Source organism: Hirundo rustica, chromosome 2 (assembly GCF_015227805.2).
Source record: "Hirundo rustica isolate bHirRus1 chromosome 2, bHirRus1.pri.v3, whole genome shotgun sequence".
Taxonomy (NCBI): Eukaryota; Metazoa; Chordata; class Aves; order Passeriformes; family Hirundinidae; genus Hirundo; species Hirundo rustica.
In genome coordinates, this window is record NC_053451.1 from 30,259,129 (window position 1) to 30,274,547 (window position 15,419).

The following is a 15,419-nucleotide window of genomic DNA, read 5'->3' on the forward strand; positions in this document are numbered from 1 at the left end:
ATGGCAATGTGTTGAGAAAACATGCCAGGAGGACAGCTTCAGCAACAGCGCTGCTAACAAGAGAAGGTAACGCGGTTGTCAGAGGCCAGCAACAACAGCTCGCAGTAACAGAGATGGTAAATGAAGGAGGAAGCATAAAGGTTACTCAAAGAGACTCTGAGAGAAGCAGCAAAAGATTCAGGCCATGAACAGGAAGACAAGTCCTACGCTGAATGTTTAGAGCAAGAACATGTTATAGGCCCAACTATGGAAGTTGGAGCAGAGGAAAGCAGGAAACAAAAGCAAATCTCAAAGGAGCTTTCTCGAGTTCCATATTGGCCTCAGGGGTCTTAAACTTGAAGCAATTAATTTCAAAAATATGTGAAGGTAGTATGCAAAGTTGCATAATTTAATATCTTTAGCGTGAAGGAGGTAAAGAAAAGCAAAGAGAGGATACTAGAAGTGGGTCATTGTGTCTAACTTATCAAAAAAAAAAAAAAAAAAAAAAAGAAGAAGAGGGAGGTAAATAGCTTAGTGAGGCTACTGAATGAATGACTCGAATGGTTAGGAGGGAAACCTGGAAAATACTGTCACAAAAGTCAAGGGAGGACACGATTTCAAGAGTGGGCATGATCAAGTGTCAAAAACAGCGGGGAAGCCAAGAAGGATGAAGATGGAATAGAGACCCTGAGACCTGGCCAAGAAAAGGTCATTAGAGATCTCAGGAGAAGCTTCTAGGGAGCGAGAATATCCATACTGAAGTCAACTCACAAAACAGCCCTAGATTGCACACAATCATACAGAATCTTTCATTTTTGGAGTGACTGGTCCAATGACACAAAAATGTATTGGGGCTTTCACTGTTTCCTAATGCCACAAAAACTGGCATACAGAGGCTTTGAATTCAATATCACATTATAATTAAGGCAATCAGCAGCAAGAGCAGGCAGCCATTAAAAAGTGGTTTTCATACTTATACTTTGGAATCCTTATAAAGGATCAATAACCTATTCCAGGATAAATGGGAAGCCATGCGTGGAGAAGCACGCAGCCCAAGGTCAGCCAGCAAAGGAATAGTAGAACCAAATGCCGAGAACACTGCTCTCCCAAAACCCACACCAGTTCTCTACATTTAAACCTTGTCTGCTTTGTTCAGGTAGAGATAAAAAGAATTTCAGATACAATTATTTTAGCAGCTTGTTTATTTTTCTCTGCAAGTTCCTGATGGGGAGGCAGAATTTGTCTTGGTTTTACTTAACAATAGTTTTTTTAGGAGAAACTGAGAATTCAGAAACTTTGCTCCTTTAATTTGTGACCACAAAGTGTTCAGATTCTTTCCCAATTATTCAGATTTGAACTTTTAACAGTAATTACATATTTCTGCTATAATCAGCCACAGCCTTTATAGAGCAGAGAGCATAAACAAGATTTGAATTGCTAATGGTAAAAAACAAAAAAGCAAATATTTTTTTCCTCGAGGTATAAAAGCTCTCACTCATCATCTCACCCTACCCCTCATTACTCAGTCTCTCTTATACATAAAAAAGGCCAAAAAAAGAACACACATCCCCTTAGTTCTTGATTTCACATCAAATAAACTGTCCAGCTCAGAAAGATGAGGAACAAGGTACTGGGCCTTGCACAAAATGCTCAGCCCAGTTCTGAAAACCAAGATCCTCAACTGCTAGAGGAAACCAGAGAATGTAATGGAAGGGTTTTTCATTCTAACTAAAATTTAGCTATTTCTGACGAAGTAGAGGGGCCAGAAGAGAAGGGAGAGTGGGAGAATGAACTGAGTTAACTATGGAGACCAGGTGCCACTACCCAGCTGAGCAGAACTGGGGATATCACTTTATCACTGGATATTTTCAGTGATAAAGAAGTTTCTTGAAATAACCTCAGATAAAAAATCCTGTGTGTCCTCAGGCATATAATCTAATGAAAGGCAAAGCAGGAACAGGTCAAAATGCAGGTGTGGAAGTAGGACCAGAGCTTGTGAGATGCAGTAAGACCCCTGCCAGTGAAGAATTCTAGTGAAGAGATCAGGGATGCTTGCTTTATGAAGAGAAAAACAGCATTTTAGGCTTCTAGGACCACAGGACAGAACACCAAGGTGACCACAAGAGAAAAGAGGTGCAAAGAGCATGAACAACTGAGAGGAGGAGTGGGTGTAGGAGGAAATGCGAGTCAAGAGGTAGGCAGGCTGGAAATATGTTGGGCCTTAAAGGTGCAGGAGAGGAACATGAGTGCCACATGATGCTATGGAGCCCAGGGATTCAGGAAAGGTCAGGTACTACCAAAATATCTGCTGTCTCCCTTTAAATCTGCGCTGCCTACCTAAGTAAGTATCAGGTTTATAATAGGAAGACTGGACAGGTCAAAGACAGATGGATAAAACAACAATCTAGTCCAAATCTTGACAAAGCACCACAAAATACATTAAATTGGTTTTAAAAGTTGGCTTTGAGATCTCCAAATTTTGAAACATTCACAGTATTTTGCATTTGCACTTCAAACTTAAGATGATATTTTGCAATTAATTAATTGTGAAAACATACTGCAGCATGCTTGCTCTCTCTCAGTAATATACATACACAGATGGCCTTTAGAAGCGACAAACATGAGTAGAGGGCATAAATACGTTATATATTTTTATGTTCATCATCTATCCCTTAGAAGGAAGAAGGAAACAAAACCAGAAGAACGGATAGCAGATAGCAGTCCTGCCTCCTACAAAGACAATAAGCATTTGGAGGTTGAACACATCAACTGGATATTCTTGCTAAAATAATATGCGCAACTGCCAACAATACAGCAAATTAAAGGCTTTTCTTTAGGCTTCAAAGTTAACACAACTGGAGAGTTCAAACATGTTAGCTATCACATTAGGCTGCCCATTAATTTAGGGACTACTCATCAGACCAAAAACCACCTCCCAGACCAAAACCAGTATCCTTCAAAGTTTCAGTCTTGAAGTATCACTCAGAAACAGATTCTGCAGATGGAGTACTACAACACACAGAACGTTCTGCATGAAAATCACTGGTTACTACTCTACCCAAGGTTGGGAGAAGCAAATGGAAAAATGAGTCCAGAAGCATTTTTCATCTTTTGGTTGCTAATGAGTGAGATCCAATTCCTGTCTGACAGCTGTGTAAAATGAGATAATCAGCTCAGTCCTGCTCTTGAGGGACAGCTGTCCATATCACAGTTGCCATTAACCACACCCCCTTTCTGACATTTGAAGTAAAGAGCCAAAGATCCAAACTGGGATGCAGATTGGATCTCCCACTATATGAAGGTCAGCTGAAGTTTGGGGTTAGGACCTGTATCCTGTACCTGTGATAAGAATAAACTTATTCAGAGACACCAACATTCAGCTGTATTTTAGAGGGGGAAAAAATAATAAAGCAAAAAATCCCAAACCAGAACTACAGTAGTCATGACCCTCTCTTGGACTGAAAATTTAGATCCCAACTCCTCAAACTGTTTCATTCCTTCATTCCAACTTTTTGGACTCCTTATTCTATCCTAGAAACTTGCCTACAAAACCACATTTCAAGATAAAACTGAAGAAGTTAGAGAACACATACTTAAACAGTATTATAACCTCATGATCTTTCAGCAACATAATCTTTTTCCCATAACTCTTTAGACCGTCTCATTTCATTTTGCTTAAGGGCTTGACCTGAGAAATGCCACACTGGCAGTTCTCAGATGGGAGCTGAGTGCTCATAGGACAGGATCAGACTGCTTCAACTTAAAAAGTCAACTTTTGGAAGCATGAATGTCCAAATTTAAATTTACAAACCCATATATGCACAACTAAGTGTCTTTTTCCTCAAATGTGGAAGACTTCATTGCTTCTGTTGAAGCCAACTCTGTGTTCCTGGGCATTTACAAGAACTAGGCTATTTACTTAGGTACATTAATGTGGTTTTTTAAGCCTAATTGTAGGTGGTCAGGTTTAACATTCTTAATGTAAACTCTTATAGACATAACACTTGCATTTAAATGTGTCTATAAAGTACCTGCACTTTCACGAAGATAAATAATATTCTTTTTCTGGTACAGATACTTTTGTATAAAATAAGTGGTGCAGAGCAGCTGCAGTATTCCACCTCAGAGGAAGCTGCATTTTCACCTGTGATAAACATTTGATGTGAACACCATGATCACACTGAAGAGCTGTGCTCTCGAAAAATTATTCCCTAAAATTTATGAGTATGTCTCAGCTTTCATACAGCTGTGTTTTAGATTATGAGATCTTTAGAGCAGAGACTGTCTTAATTTGGTGTCCAAGTCGGTACTGAATGCCTTGTCAGCAATTAACAAATAAATAACAATGAGTCTGTAGCACACCACTTCCAGCCTTTTATGTCTGTAATAAACATTTAAAGCTCAGGCAGCAAATACAGAATCTTTATCATTAATGGAAGAAAAATAAAATGTTTCATACGCAGAAAGGTAATTGTTATGGAAGAGCAGAATTTTGTTAAGGGTGGTATACATATTTTGTCAAGTGCCCTGGCATCCATCAGAGGCAAAAACACTTGAAAAATGTCAAGTCATTACTGTGAGGAAGGGGGCAGCGTGAGGTAAATTAACCTCAGGAGCATGAAAAGTCAGTTTATCCCCTTGAATGTACAAAGGCCAAAATCCCTCAGTTATCTCTCCCCTGGTGCTAGATAACACAGCTCTACTCAAAACAGGCTGATTGCATAACTATAGGGCAACAGGTAGGAGGGCATCTAACAGTACCCCCAGAACATATGTATGCTTGGTGTTTCAGCCTTCCCTCAGAAAGAGCCACCTTCCGAAGCAATGCATAACTAACAAAATTCTCAACCAAAATGGGGAATCACTTTGGCATCTTTTGTCTGATCTTGCAAGCACATTACACTGAGGAGTTCCTTCTTCAGGGACTCCCTGTTTAACCATTGCTCTCCAAGAGGGCTCCCTGTCCTGGCCCTCTGATCTTGGATTTCCTCACTGCTATCTCACTAAAACCAGTAATATCTCAGGTGAGATATCCAAGATTCTTCTGCTGCTGGCATCTGTTTTGGCTGTATTTGAGATTAAGTCTCCCTCAGACTTGATTTCTCAGGAAATCACTGTGTTGGTGTCAGAATACTCATTTGTGACTGGGAATTAACTGCCTCATTTACAAAAAGCAGCAGCTTGGCTCACGCAGCACCAGCACTAGGATTCACAATCCTAGCCCCCGAACACAGCATAAAACGCAGATGAAGACTGGTGGCAACCGAATGGCTTCTTTTGGCTTTCAGAGCAGGTTCCACCAGCACTGCCACAGCTTTCATTCCCAGGCCCCAGAGCACCACAGGACCCGGTCTCAAGGGCACTCTTTCGAGAATTCATCCCACAGTACCTCAGGTACATTAGGACACACATGTCAGAGTATCTGCATGGGGATCCGTAGGTTCAGACCCCAAGCACGGCGAGGTCTGCACCGCACAATGATTTTATTCCCCCAGTTACAAGCATAGTAGGACCCACACGGAGAACTGACACTCCACCCCACGGGTGCATCCTTGGACATTGGCACTACAAATCACGGCTCCTGTCCCCACAAATCTTTTTTTTTTTTTTTTTTTTTTTTAGCCACTATTATCATTCTCAATGACCCCTGAAAACGACAGAAATTATTTTACACCAGTGATGATTAAAGCTGAGTCTAGGATGAACAAACCAGGGAAAGAAAGTAGAAGGGAAAGGACAGAGAGGATTCTTACAATTAAATAGGGCTAAGGTCTCACATAAGCTAAAATAGTGAGGGAAAGAATCAGGTCAATTCCATATAGCATATAAGGGAGCTAAATGATTGAGAAAGGCACACAGAAAAATAAGGTGGGGAGAGGTTCAGAAACAGAAAGAGCTAAAAGATTAAAAGCAAACAGATACAGTGAGAGAAGAAGAGACACAGAAAACAAGGACAGAAGGCAAGAGAGGACAGCTAGGAATAGAGGGGTGATATAATGTGGTCACTCACTCTGTCTGGAAGATTTTCTGGAGGGAGGTGGATTATCTTCAGTGCTGGTTGCTGGGGTGCTGCCCTTCACACTCCTTCTCTGAGACCCATACTCAGACCGTTGCTGTCAGCTATTCCAATGGCTTCTTCAAAAAATATTTCAAGGGCGAAAGGATTGTGGATGAAATCAGGATCTTGAGTATTAAAACAATCTGCTTGGAATTGTCAGTCCCCTAAAACTGCTGGTTTTATCCCAGTATGGAGATCCTCTCTCTCTTTTGGTAGCTAACTACTAAAGGGGTGTTCCCCTGGGAAACAGGTTTTTCACCGACGGTCAGATTATTTCAGAAATCAAATCTCCCCAATCTGCCTACCTAGAAATCTCTTTTCTCTAGGTACACCTTGCCTGGGGGGGGGGGGGGGGTGCGGCGGGAATCTTTCTCTAAAACAATTCTTGCTATCTCTGTGGATGTTATCAGTGAAATCTGCCTTTTCCTCTCCCTGTAACTAGGAGGTGTGTCTTCTCTCCTTGCACGGGGTATTTGAAGAAAACCCTCTTGGGATTAGGGGATGAGGGATTCCTTGGGATGAAAGAGGATGAGATCAGTACTGGAACTGGAAATTACCTTTATCTCCAGTTAACAGCAACTGGAAAAGGAAAGAGTAGCTAAATCTCTCTCTGCTTTCTCTCCCTTGTTTTGTTCTATAGCCTGCTGAGTAGATGTAAATAATTAAAATTACTAGGTAAGTATCTGGAGCTCCTGCTTATTTCTGTCTTGGGAACTGCCTCTCCTGGGCATACGGGATTTCTCCTGTAAAGACTCCCGCTACTACCTGGTCTGGGGAAGGGCTGTCTGCTCTCCTTGAGAGATTTTCCTCAGCAGCAGGAGGGAGTAGGCAGTAAAGGTTAGTCTCACAATCCTCAGGAACTGGGGTCTGAGGACACCTCTCCCCTTAACAAGTATCGAAGGAGCTCCAGAAGGCTCTGTTCCACAGCGAGGAAGAGCAGCCCTGCTTCTAGATAGTTACTAGCGCCGGGTACCGGGGGCCACGGCACACCCTTGGCTCGTTAGTGGGGAAGGGGGCAAGTGTTAAGCTCCCTCACCAGCTGCGGGGAAGGGGCCTGGCAGAGGGGGCCGCCGGGGTGTCCCAACACCGGTCGCGGGGCTGCCTAAAGGGGCTGCGGACGGGGCGGGGGGGGGCGGGCAGGGTCTCTCCCCCACCCCGGCAGGCTAAGGGGGTGTCCCCCCACCCCGGCCGCTGTCTCTGGCTTCCCCCCAGGCCCCAGCTCCTCCTGCCCGGGCTCGGCTACCACGGGAGGCCGCGGCGGCTCACGGGGCTGCGCGGCGCCTCCGCCGCCTTCCGCCGGGCCGCGGCTTCGTCCCCGGGGGGCTCCCCGGGCTCCGGTGCGGGGGACCCGGCCCGGGCGGCGCTGACTCTCTCCAGGCCCCGCCGCTCCCGCGGCTGCTGCTCCGGGCTGCGGCTCCACTGCAGGCCGCGGCTCCTCCCCGGCCGCCGCTCCGCCTCCCCCGGCTCCCCCCGGCAGCGGCCGCCCCCGCCTCCCCGGGTTAAGGAGGCGCCGGGCCGGGGGAGCTGCGGCTGCCCGCCCGCTCTGCCAAGCGGAGGGGAGGAGCTGCCCGGGGGCTCGGTTCACCGCCCAGGTGGCCGTGGGGCCCTCGCCCCCAGGCCGCTGCCTTTCGTCGCTCGTAGCGGGGCCTGCCACTGCCGGTCACAGCCCCGGCACGGGGGCTCACAAGTGGCCACCCTGGGTCGGGGTCTGCGCCCTGGCTGACCCGCCCTGCTCACACCGGCCAGGCAGCGGTGGTGCCCTGCTTCAGCCCTGAGTGCTCCGAGTCAACTCCCACCCCAAAACAATGCAGCTCTCCGTCCCTAGTAATCTACCCTCAAGCCTTGCGTGTGTCCACAACTTAATGCAGATGCAGAGACATCACCAGATCTTAAAAGGTGTTTCTACCACAACCCTCTTAAAAGTCTCATTGCTATCTCTCCTGTGTGTTACAGGCAGCTGGAACCATGTAGGAAACCCCGTTTAAATTCACCTCGTTAATGTGTATAAATATCCAAAGTGGGAGTCCCGAGAAGATGCAACAAGGCTTTTCTCAGTGGTGCCAACCTCTAGGATGAAAAGGCAGAAACGGATGTACAGGAAGTTCCACCTGAACACGGGATAGAACTTCTTCACTGTGCAGGTAAACTGCACTGTACAGACTGTCAACTGGAACAGGCTGCCCAGAGAGGTTGTGGAGTCTCCCTCACTGGAGATACTCAAGAACCATGTGGACACAATCCTGCACAATGTGCTCTGGGAGGACCCTGCTAAAAAAGGAGGCTGGACCAGATGACCCACTGTGGTCTCTTCCACCCTAACTCATTCTGTGACTCTCACAGTGCTGTCCTGCTTCCACCCAGCTGGCCAAAAACGAGGAGTCTCCTGTTGATGCGTCTCAGGGATGCAGACCAAGGCAGTAGTACATTATAACATTGAAGGGGACTGTGCGGTAAAGCATGCTAAATAAGAATACTCTAAAATATGTGTGTGTGAGGAGGAGCAGGCGCTGCCTGGCATCCCATACACCTGCAGCCAGTGTCGTAGGCAGATCATTTCGATGTGTCAATCTGAAAAGCACGACCGAAACAGCCCCCCTGGGGCCCCTATCCAAGTTAGCTGAAAGTCGCCCTATATTTGATCATCTCATCTTTTTGTGTGTGGTTTCACATCTGCATTCTTCCAAATGGTAGCACTGCTGTAAGGCTTGAAGTAGAGGACAGCACACAGACTGGGAGGAAATGGCATTTTCTGAGATTTTTTTTTTTTTTCCCCTTCTGGAAACTGTAATATGGAAATCGAGATAGTAGAGGGGGTGTTTTAAGACTTGCTGCTTTTGAAGGGCTGAGTTTATCACTGCACTTGCAATGACTCCTTGCATTCCTTCAACAGGTCAAAACCTGTGCCATAGTTCCACACCTTCATGTAAGGAAGTCAAGTCATCATCCTCCATCCTCTCATGATTCTCTGGGTCCTCCTTCTCCCACACTATCCCTTTCTTCTGCACCTATGCCAGCAGCTCTAGTCACAGCTTTCCTCCCTATGCCACTACCTGTTCTGTCAAGAAGGGTTTCCTGCCTTTTTCCCCATATTATTTGCATTATCTCACAACAGATTCCCATTATGATGTTCTTGATCATTACCAAGGGCCAATAACCATCTCCTTCCCTCCCACCTCCACAGCAGAGTTCGGGCCCACTGTGTCTTCTCTCCCAGTCTCATTCAAGTCCTGTGTGCTTCAGTTCCCTTATTCTTCCACCTCTCTTTTGACTTCTGTTTGGGCTAGGTGGTCTTTGGGTGTGTCTGTTACTCCCAGTCCAAGTTCCCCAGTCTCCCTCTAGCTAGGATTTGTGTCCATACAGTACTCAGACTTCTCTTTAATGAGAGACAAGGCAAGAGCATCACTGTGCTGGGAGGCAGACGGGTGGTATCTGCAAGTCGTTTGATCTGTAGCCAACTGCAGAGGTGTTAAAAAGCTGTGGTTGGACTCGACGTGTGCCAGGCATCCGATGTATGCTCCCTACTTATTTTTCCTTTTGGTTTTCAGGATCCTCTCCCCAAATGAATATCTGAAGTACTGCCTGCTTTTTATAGACAGTTAAAAGGTATGATGTAACTAACTTGCTCCACTGCTTGTAAGAATGTAAATGCAAAAATTACCATCCAAGACAAAAAGTGCCCTAGGGAGGCAGGGCAAAGGATCAGTGTGGCAGAAATGCATAAAGATAAATGTATCGTGATCCGTCATCATATTGAGCATTCAGAGAACAAAGACACATCCCAAAGCCTTTCAAAGCTAAGTAGAAAACAGAGGAGAGCAGATGGAGACATGGGGAAAAAGAGTAAACTAGTCACCACATAGCTTATTTTTACATTACATTCAATGTATTTTATCCTTCTTCCATTTTTTTTTCCAATATGCCACAGGCTTTGTGCATGACTGAATTGTTAATATTTGTCTAAGGAGATCTATAAATTTTGACAGATGGATAGCGGGCAGTTGGGGCTTCTCACATCCAGGAAGGTGTAGGAGGTGCCTTTGGTTTTTGGCAGTTGGGACACTGAGAGTCTCAGTATTTGGGAAGGAATTCTCTTCCACATCCTGGCTGAAGGGCTGTTCCTTCCATTTCCCAGTAATAAACAGGCATCTCAGCAATCCTGTGTACCATGCAGTTGTCCTAACATGTTTTTCTCCCTGGTCAGTGTTTGGTGTTTGGCTTGGGTTTTTTTAAAAAACCTTTTCTTAGCCAGGAAAATCTTTATGTACTTGCACACAAGTACAAGAACTACTGAGGGAGCAGAGGTTGTTTAGCCTGCAGAAGAGGCTCAGAGGTAACCCTCTCAATCTACAACCACCTGAAAGGAGGGGGCAGCCAAGTGGGGGTCGGCCTCTTCTCCCAGGCAACAAGTGACAGGACAGGAGGACATAGCCTCGTGCTGTGTCAGAGGAGGTTTAGGCTGGGCTTCAGGAGGAATTTCTTCAGAGAAAATTGGCGATTCACAGGTGATTATTTGGAATGGGCTGCCCAGGGAGGTGGTGCAGCCAATGTCCCTGGAAGCGTTTAAGGAAAGACGGGATGTGGCACTCAGTGTCATGGTCTAGTTGCTATGGTGCTGTTCAGTCAAAGGTTCGACTCGATATTCTCAGAGGTCTTTTGTCACCTCGCCAATTCAGTGATTCTGTAGATACGTATGTAAAAATTTACTGGTTACTCACGTCGTATATCTTGAATAATTTCTTGGTATAATCTATGTAAATTACATACCTATGCGTGTAATGATGCATCTTACACAATCAAGAAGCCAAAACTGGTGGTTTAAAACTCAGCGCTCCAATTACACGTTTAGGATCCTAACTACAAGAAAGCCAGTGTACCTGATATCTCCACCAGTGCCAACCGCACCTGCCGGGAGCTCCAAAGTTTCAAAGGTTGGACAATCGTCGAGGGACGTGTTTGCTGGCCCAGCCTCGGACACACGGGAAGGCACACGCTGTCTCCAGCCGCCGCTCCCCGTCTCTGCTGCAGGAATCCTCATGTGACAGGCTCTTATCTCCCGGTACAAACCTCCACCCGGCTCCCTCACCCTGGCGGACAAGCGGGAATTCTCCAGCAGCCGCCCCCACACGCCGCCCTCACACCAGGCAGCTCCCGCCGCCGCTGCCGCGCCCCTCCTCCGCCCCACCGGGGACACCCCCGGCTACCCCCGTCCCGCTCCGGTCGGGCTCTCGGGCCACCTTAAGAGCGCGCAGAGCCCCCGCACGCAGCGGCCGGGCGGCTCCTCCCCGCCCCGTGTCGCATCCAGCCAAGGAACGTGTGGCGGGCGGCGGGGCCGCCCGGGGCCGGGGGCTGCCGGAGCCCCTCACGGTGGCGGCGGGGAGGGCGGGGAGTGACGGGAGGCTGCCCCCGGCGCAGGAGCGCGGCCGGCGGCGGCGCCGACTGCGCCGGAGCGGGGGCGTCCGGCCAGGCCCTCCCTGGCTGCCCCCGGCCCGCGAGCGCCGCATTGCGCGGCGCCCATTGGCGGGGCGGGGGCGGGGCTAGCAATCTCACTGGCTTTCGCACCTATCCATCAAGGAGGAGATGGCGACGGAGGCGAACTTGCTCTCCCGATTGGCCGTGAGGCCCGAGAGGAGGCGGGGCCAGGAGGGCGAGGGAGGAGCCGCTGCCATTGGTCATCGCAGCGCGCGTCAGTCACATGAGTCACAAAGGGCCGCGCGGGCGGTCGCAGCCGGGGGCCGCTGGTGGCGGCGTGCGCGCGGGGCCACTTCCTGCGCGGGGCCCGGCGGCTTCCGGCTGACCCGCCCCGCGGCCTCGGGCCGTGGCGCCCCCCCCCACCGCCGCCTCTCGGCGCATGCGCCCTGCGTGACGTCAGGGCGCGGGCGGGGCCGTCCCCCCGTGTCCGGGGCACGTGGGGAGCGGCGCCCGCAAAATGGCAGCGGGGGGTCCATGTTGTGTGTGTGTGGGGCAGCGCCCCGCGCCGGGTCCCTGTTGTGTGTGACGGCAGCGTCCTGCGCGCTTCTCTGGCTGCGGGTGGAGTCACGGAGTCAGTGATGGTGGAAAAGACCTCCGACACCTCCGAGTCCGTCCTGTGACCGAACACCGCCGTGGCAATGAACACCACTGAGTGCCGCGTCCAGTGTTCTTTACACGCCTCCGGGCATGGTGACTCCACCACCACCAAGGGATGCCCATTTTAATGTTTAATCACCCTTTTGGTGAAATAATTCCTCCAGCCTGAATTCGCCAACCTAAACTTCCCCTGGCACATCTTGTGACTATGTCCTCTCGTCCTGGAAGCCTTTAAATTTAATGTAGGCACTCGCACAGCGGGTAGGACAGAATTCTCAGGGTGAAGGGTGTCTCTTTCCCACACACTGCACTCGGGCTCCCAGTGGTGAGGCGTGTTGTCTTTCAGACATTCCCTGCCTGAGGAGTGCCAGCCAAACCCAAACCAGCCATGCTCCAGAGGTTTGGTCACTGGGAAAGGCAGTGGAATATTTTGGGTGGACAGAAGCCTCTGTGTCTCCCGCTATCCAAACAAAAATGGTTTCCACATGGACTGTCCTGTCTCTTCCAGGCCCACCTCTGCTTTCAAATAGGACCTGCAACAGTACAGACTCTCCCTGAAATCCTCAGAAGTCCAAGACGGGGACATTGGGTGTGCTTCCAATACAGGGAGGCTTTGTTGAAACGAGGAAAGTCCCTGTGTTCATTCCTTAGGGACTGAGGGTTGGGTCTTTTTTTCCTCCAAGACTCAGTGCAGGCTCCATGCCATCCTACGTAGCTGTGATAGTCACTTTTCAGGCTGCAGCAGCACTTTAATGTGCTTTGAAGCAGGTAGTTCTGTGAATTGCAGAACTAACAAAGCCAGGTTTTGGTCTCGTAATTGGATTCTTTGATGAGTGACAAGGCACAAGTTCTAACTGAAGCTTTTCCCCTAATTGGTGCATTTGTAATGTCTCTTTTCATTCTGGTTCTCTTAAGCCTTTTAAATCTTTAGCTTGTACTGTGACCTTTCCCTCTGCAAGGACAAAAATAAAGTCTTGTCTACTGTATTTGGTCTCTTATTTTCATGAACCCTACATGAGTTCTTGTTTTTTTAGATCTCTGCAAGGGACCTTCATTCTTCTCGTGGCTTTTTAGCAGAGGTTTAAACCTGGCTCACCCGCTTTTCCCTTGATCTTTCAGACAGGCACAGTTGGCTGTAGGTAGGCACGGGAACAGAGTAGGGCTCATTCCCAAGGATCATGAGCAGAGGGCGTCTGCGCTTTCTGTGTCCCGAGGTCAAATGCCCTGTTTGAAAGAGAGATGTTGCCAGAGTATCCTAGGCAAATGCTCTTGTTATTTGGTTTTGGATGATTGGAGGTAATTGTTTTTTAGTGCCTTTTTTCCCCCCCTTGAAGCTTATCCTCTTTCTGTGAATGATTGATTAAATATTCACGGAAACAAAAATAGCTGGATTATAAACCCTAATCTTTAGGACATTCAGGAGGTACATGGGAGGTACCAGGGAGATACAAAATGACAAATACTTGCTGCACAGTGCTTAACTGTGTGTTCAGATTGTGATATCTCTGACAGAAAGCAGGGCAGTGAGGCAGGAGGCAGGATAGAGATCGAACACAAACTGGGGAAAATATTTTAACCATTAAGTTCTTGGTCTGCCCCAGCCCTTCCTATGGGTTCCCTGTGGCCGAGTTGTGCTGTGAATGGACCTCTGGGAACAATGTCATATGGGAAGGTTGGTGGAGGAAGGTCATATGCAGAAGTCTTGTTCTGGAGCTTCTATTCAAGCTGAAAAACCTGGAGGGTGAAGTTGGAATTGTCAGAGTCTGCACGAGCCTGCACAATTCTAAGTAGAACTTAAATGCAAACTCCTGTGTGGTCTCGGTGCTTGTAAGGCAAGAGAGCAGAGGACCCCTGGGGAGGGGACTCCTGGCCATCATGGTCTGGCCCACCCGGGTGTTGAGCTCTTCACAAGTGTTTCCAGGAGCTTAAGGTCTGCTGTGCTCTATTCTAGAAGACTTGGGTGAGACAAAGGCGCTTTTTTTAGGAAGATAAAGGAGTGTCAGTGAATGAATTTGTTTTGCATACATTTTCAAGTCATGCTGTTTTTCCTTCAGTATAGAACATCTGAAGAGTTTTCCATGAAGAAAATATTTCCATGATAATTGCACTTTCCTGACTCAAAAGTTTTCCATGGTGTTACTTTGATAAGGATTGTGAAGTGCTCACAAGGGAAACATTTCAGTTGTTGGACAGACAAATTGATATTGAAGGTCAGATTCTAGGGCCCCAAAGCTCGTAGAGGTACTGTTATATGTTGTATTTCCAGAGGCTCAATGAATACAAAGTACAGCAAAGTTATAAAGTGATTCTCTTCTGAGATGCCTGCATGAAAAGGTACCCTCTTACACAGCAGTAAAGATGCTTAGGTGCATTTTGGCTGATTCGACTTGATAGGCTGAAATAATTTTTACTGGGTTTCTTGCTTGTCAGCCCTACAGAATAAAAATAGCTCTGAGAGAAGAAGTTGGATACTGCTCCTTCCTTTTGAATTGACAAAATTGTGTTCTAAGTTTCGGATGCGTATAGTGAACAAACTGAAAGCTCTATTGGCAGCGGTCCTTAAAGGAAGACCCTGGTATGTGCTTCAAAGTTTGGGTCTTCGTATTGGGCAGTGCTGCCCAGAAAGGAAAGCTGTGGACACATTCCTAGGACTGGCAGCTTGGAAAGCTCTGGCTGCCTGTAAGTGTGGACAGAAGTTGCTTGAAACAGTGAATGAAGACCCACCTGAAGTCACTGTTCAAAGAGCCAGTACACTTCACAGGCACTGAAGCACAGTGTGTCTGATTAACAGCCTATCTGCCACTTCAAAAGCAGGTGGTGTGAAAATGCAGACAGGATATAAAGTTTGATCGCAATAACTCAAACTAATGAGCAGCTCATGCCATTGCGTTCTGACTGAGAAGCAGACATCAGAGTTAATAGTAAAAGATTAAAATCCTTAGAAGTGCTGGCGGATACCTATGATATCAGCAATAATAATAGTCTTGGATGACAAGCATTCCCATGGATCAAAAGGAAAATAGGATACCTGTGTGACTTAACTTATAATTTCAGAGTCATGCAAGAGGTTCTTCAAAATTTATAGTAGGGAGAAGCTTGAATTTGCAGCATTTGATAATTAGGAGGGAAGATAGAACAGGGAGTTGTAGAGCAAACAATGAAATGAATGAAAAGGATAAATGAGAATTTTCCTGGGTGTGAGAACCGGGAAGCCTGTGAAACAATTAGTGGATGCGTTGGATCAAGGGTGGTTAAAAAGAACAATCAAGAAAAACCTTGCGTTTTCACATACACTTTCAGTTTTGAGGCTTTTGTA

The 15,419-nt window shown here is 47.4% G+C and overlaps 1 protein-coding gene across 8 annotated transcripts in view; it reads right to left on the minus strand.

The window, feature by feature from the left end:
- FOXJ2 (forkhead box J2) overlaps positions 1 to 11,161 on the minus strand; it is a 31,163-nt gene extending 20,002 nt beyond the window's left edge. The window contains exons 1-2 of one of the 8 annotated variants that reach the window (XM_040055195.2): positions 10,912 to 11,160; positions 5,990 to 6,114 (exon numbers count right to left, since the gene is read on the minus strand). The gene's annotated coding sequence lies outside the window, so the exon portion shown is untranslated. Of the gene's footprint in view, positions 1 to 5,989; positions 7,177 to 7,303; positions 7,323 to 10,911 lie in introns of those variants that run through there. The other 7 variants (XM_040055197.2, XM_040055193.2, XM_040055194.2 and 4 more) reach the window with 7 other exon arrangements.
- Between the last annotated feature and the right edge of the window lie 4,258 nt (positions 11,162 to 15,419).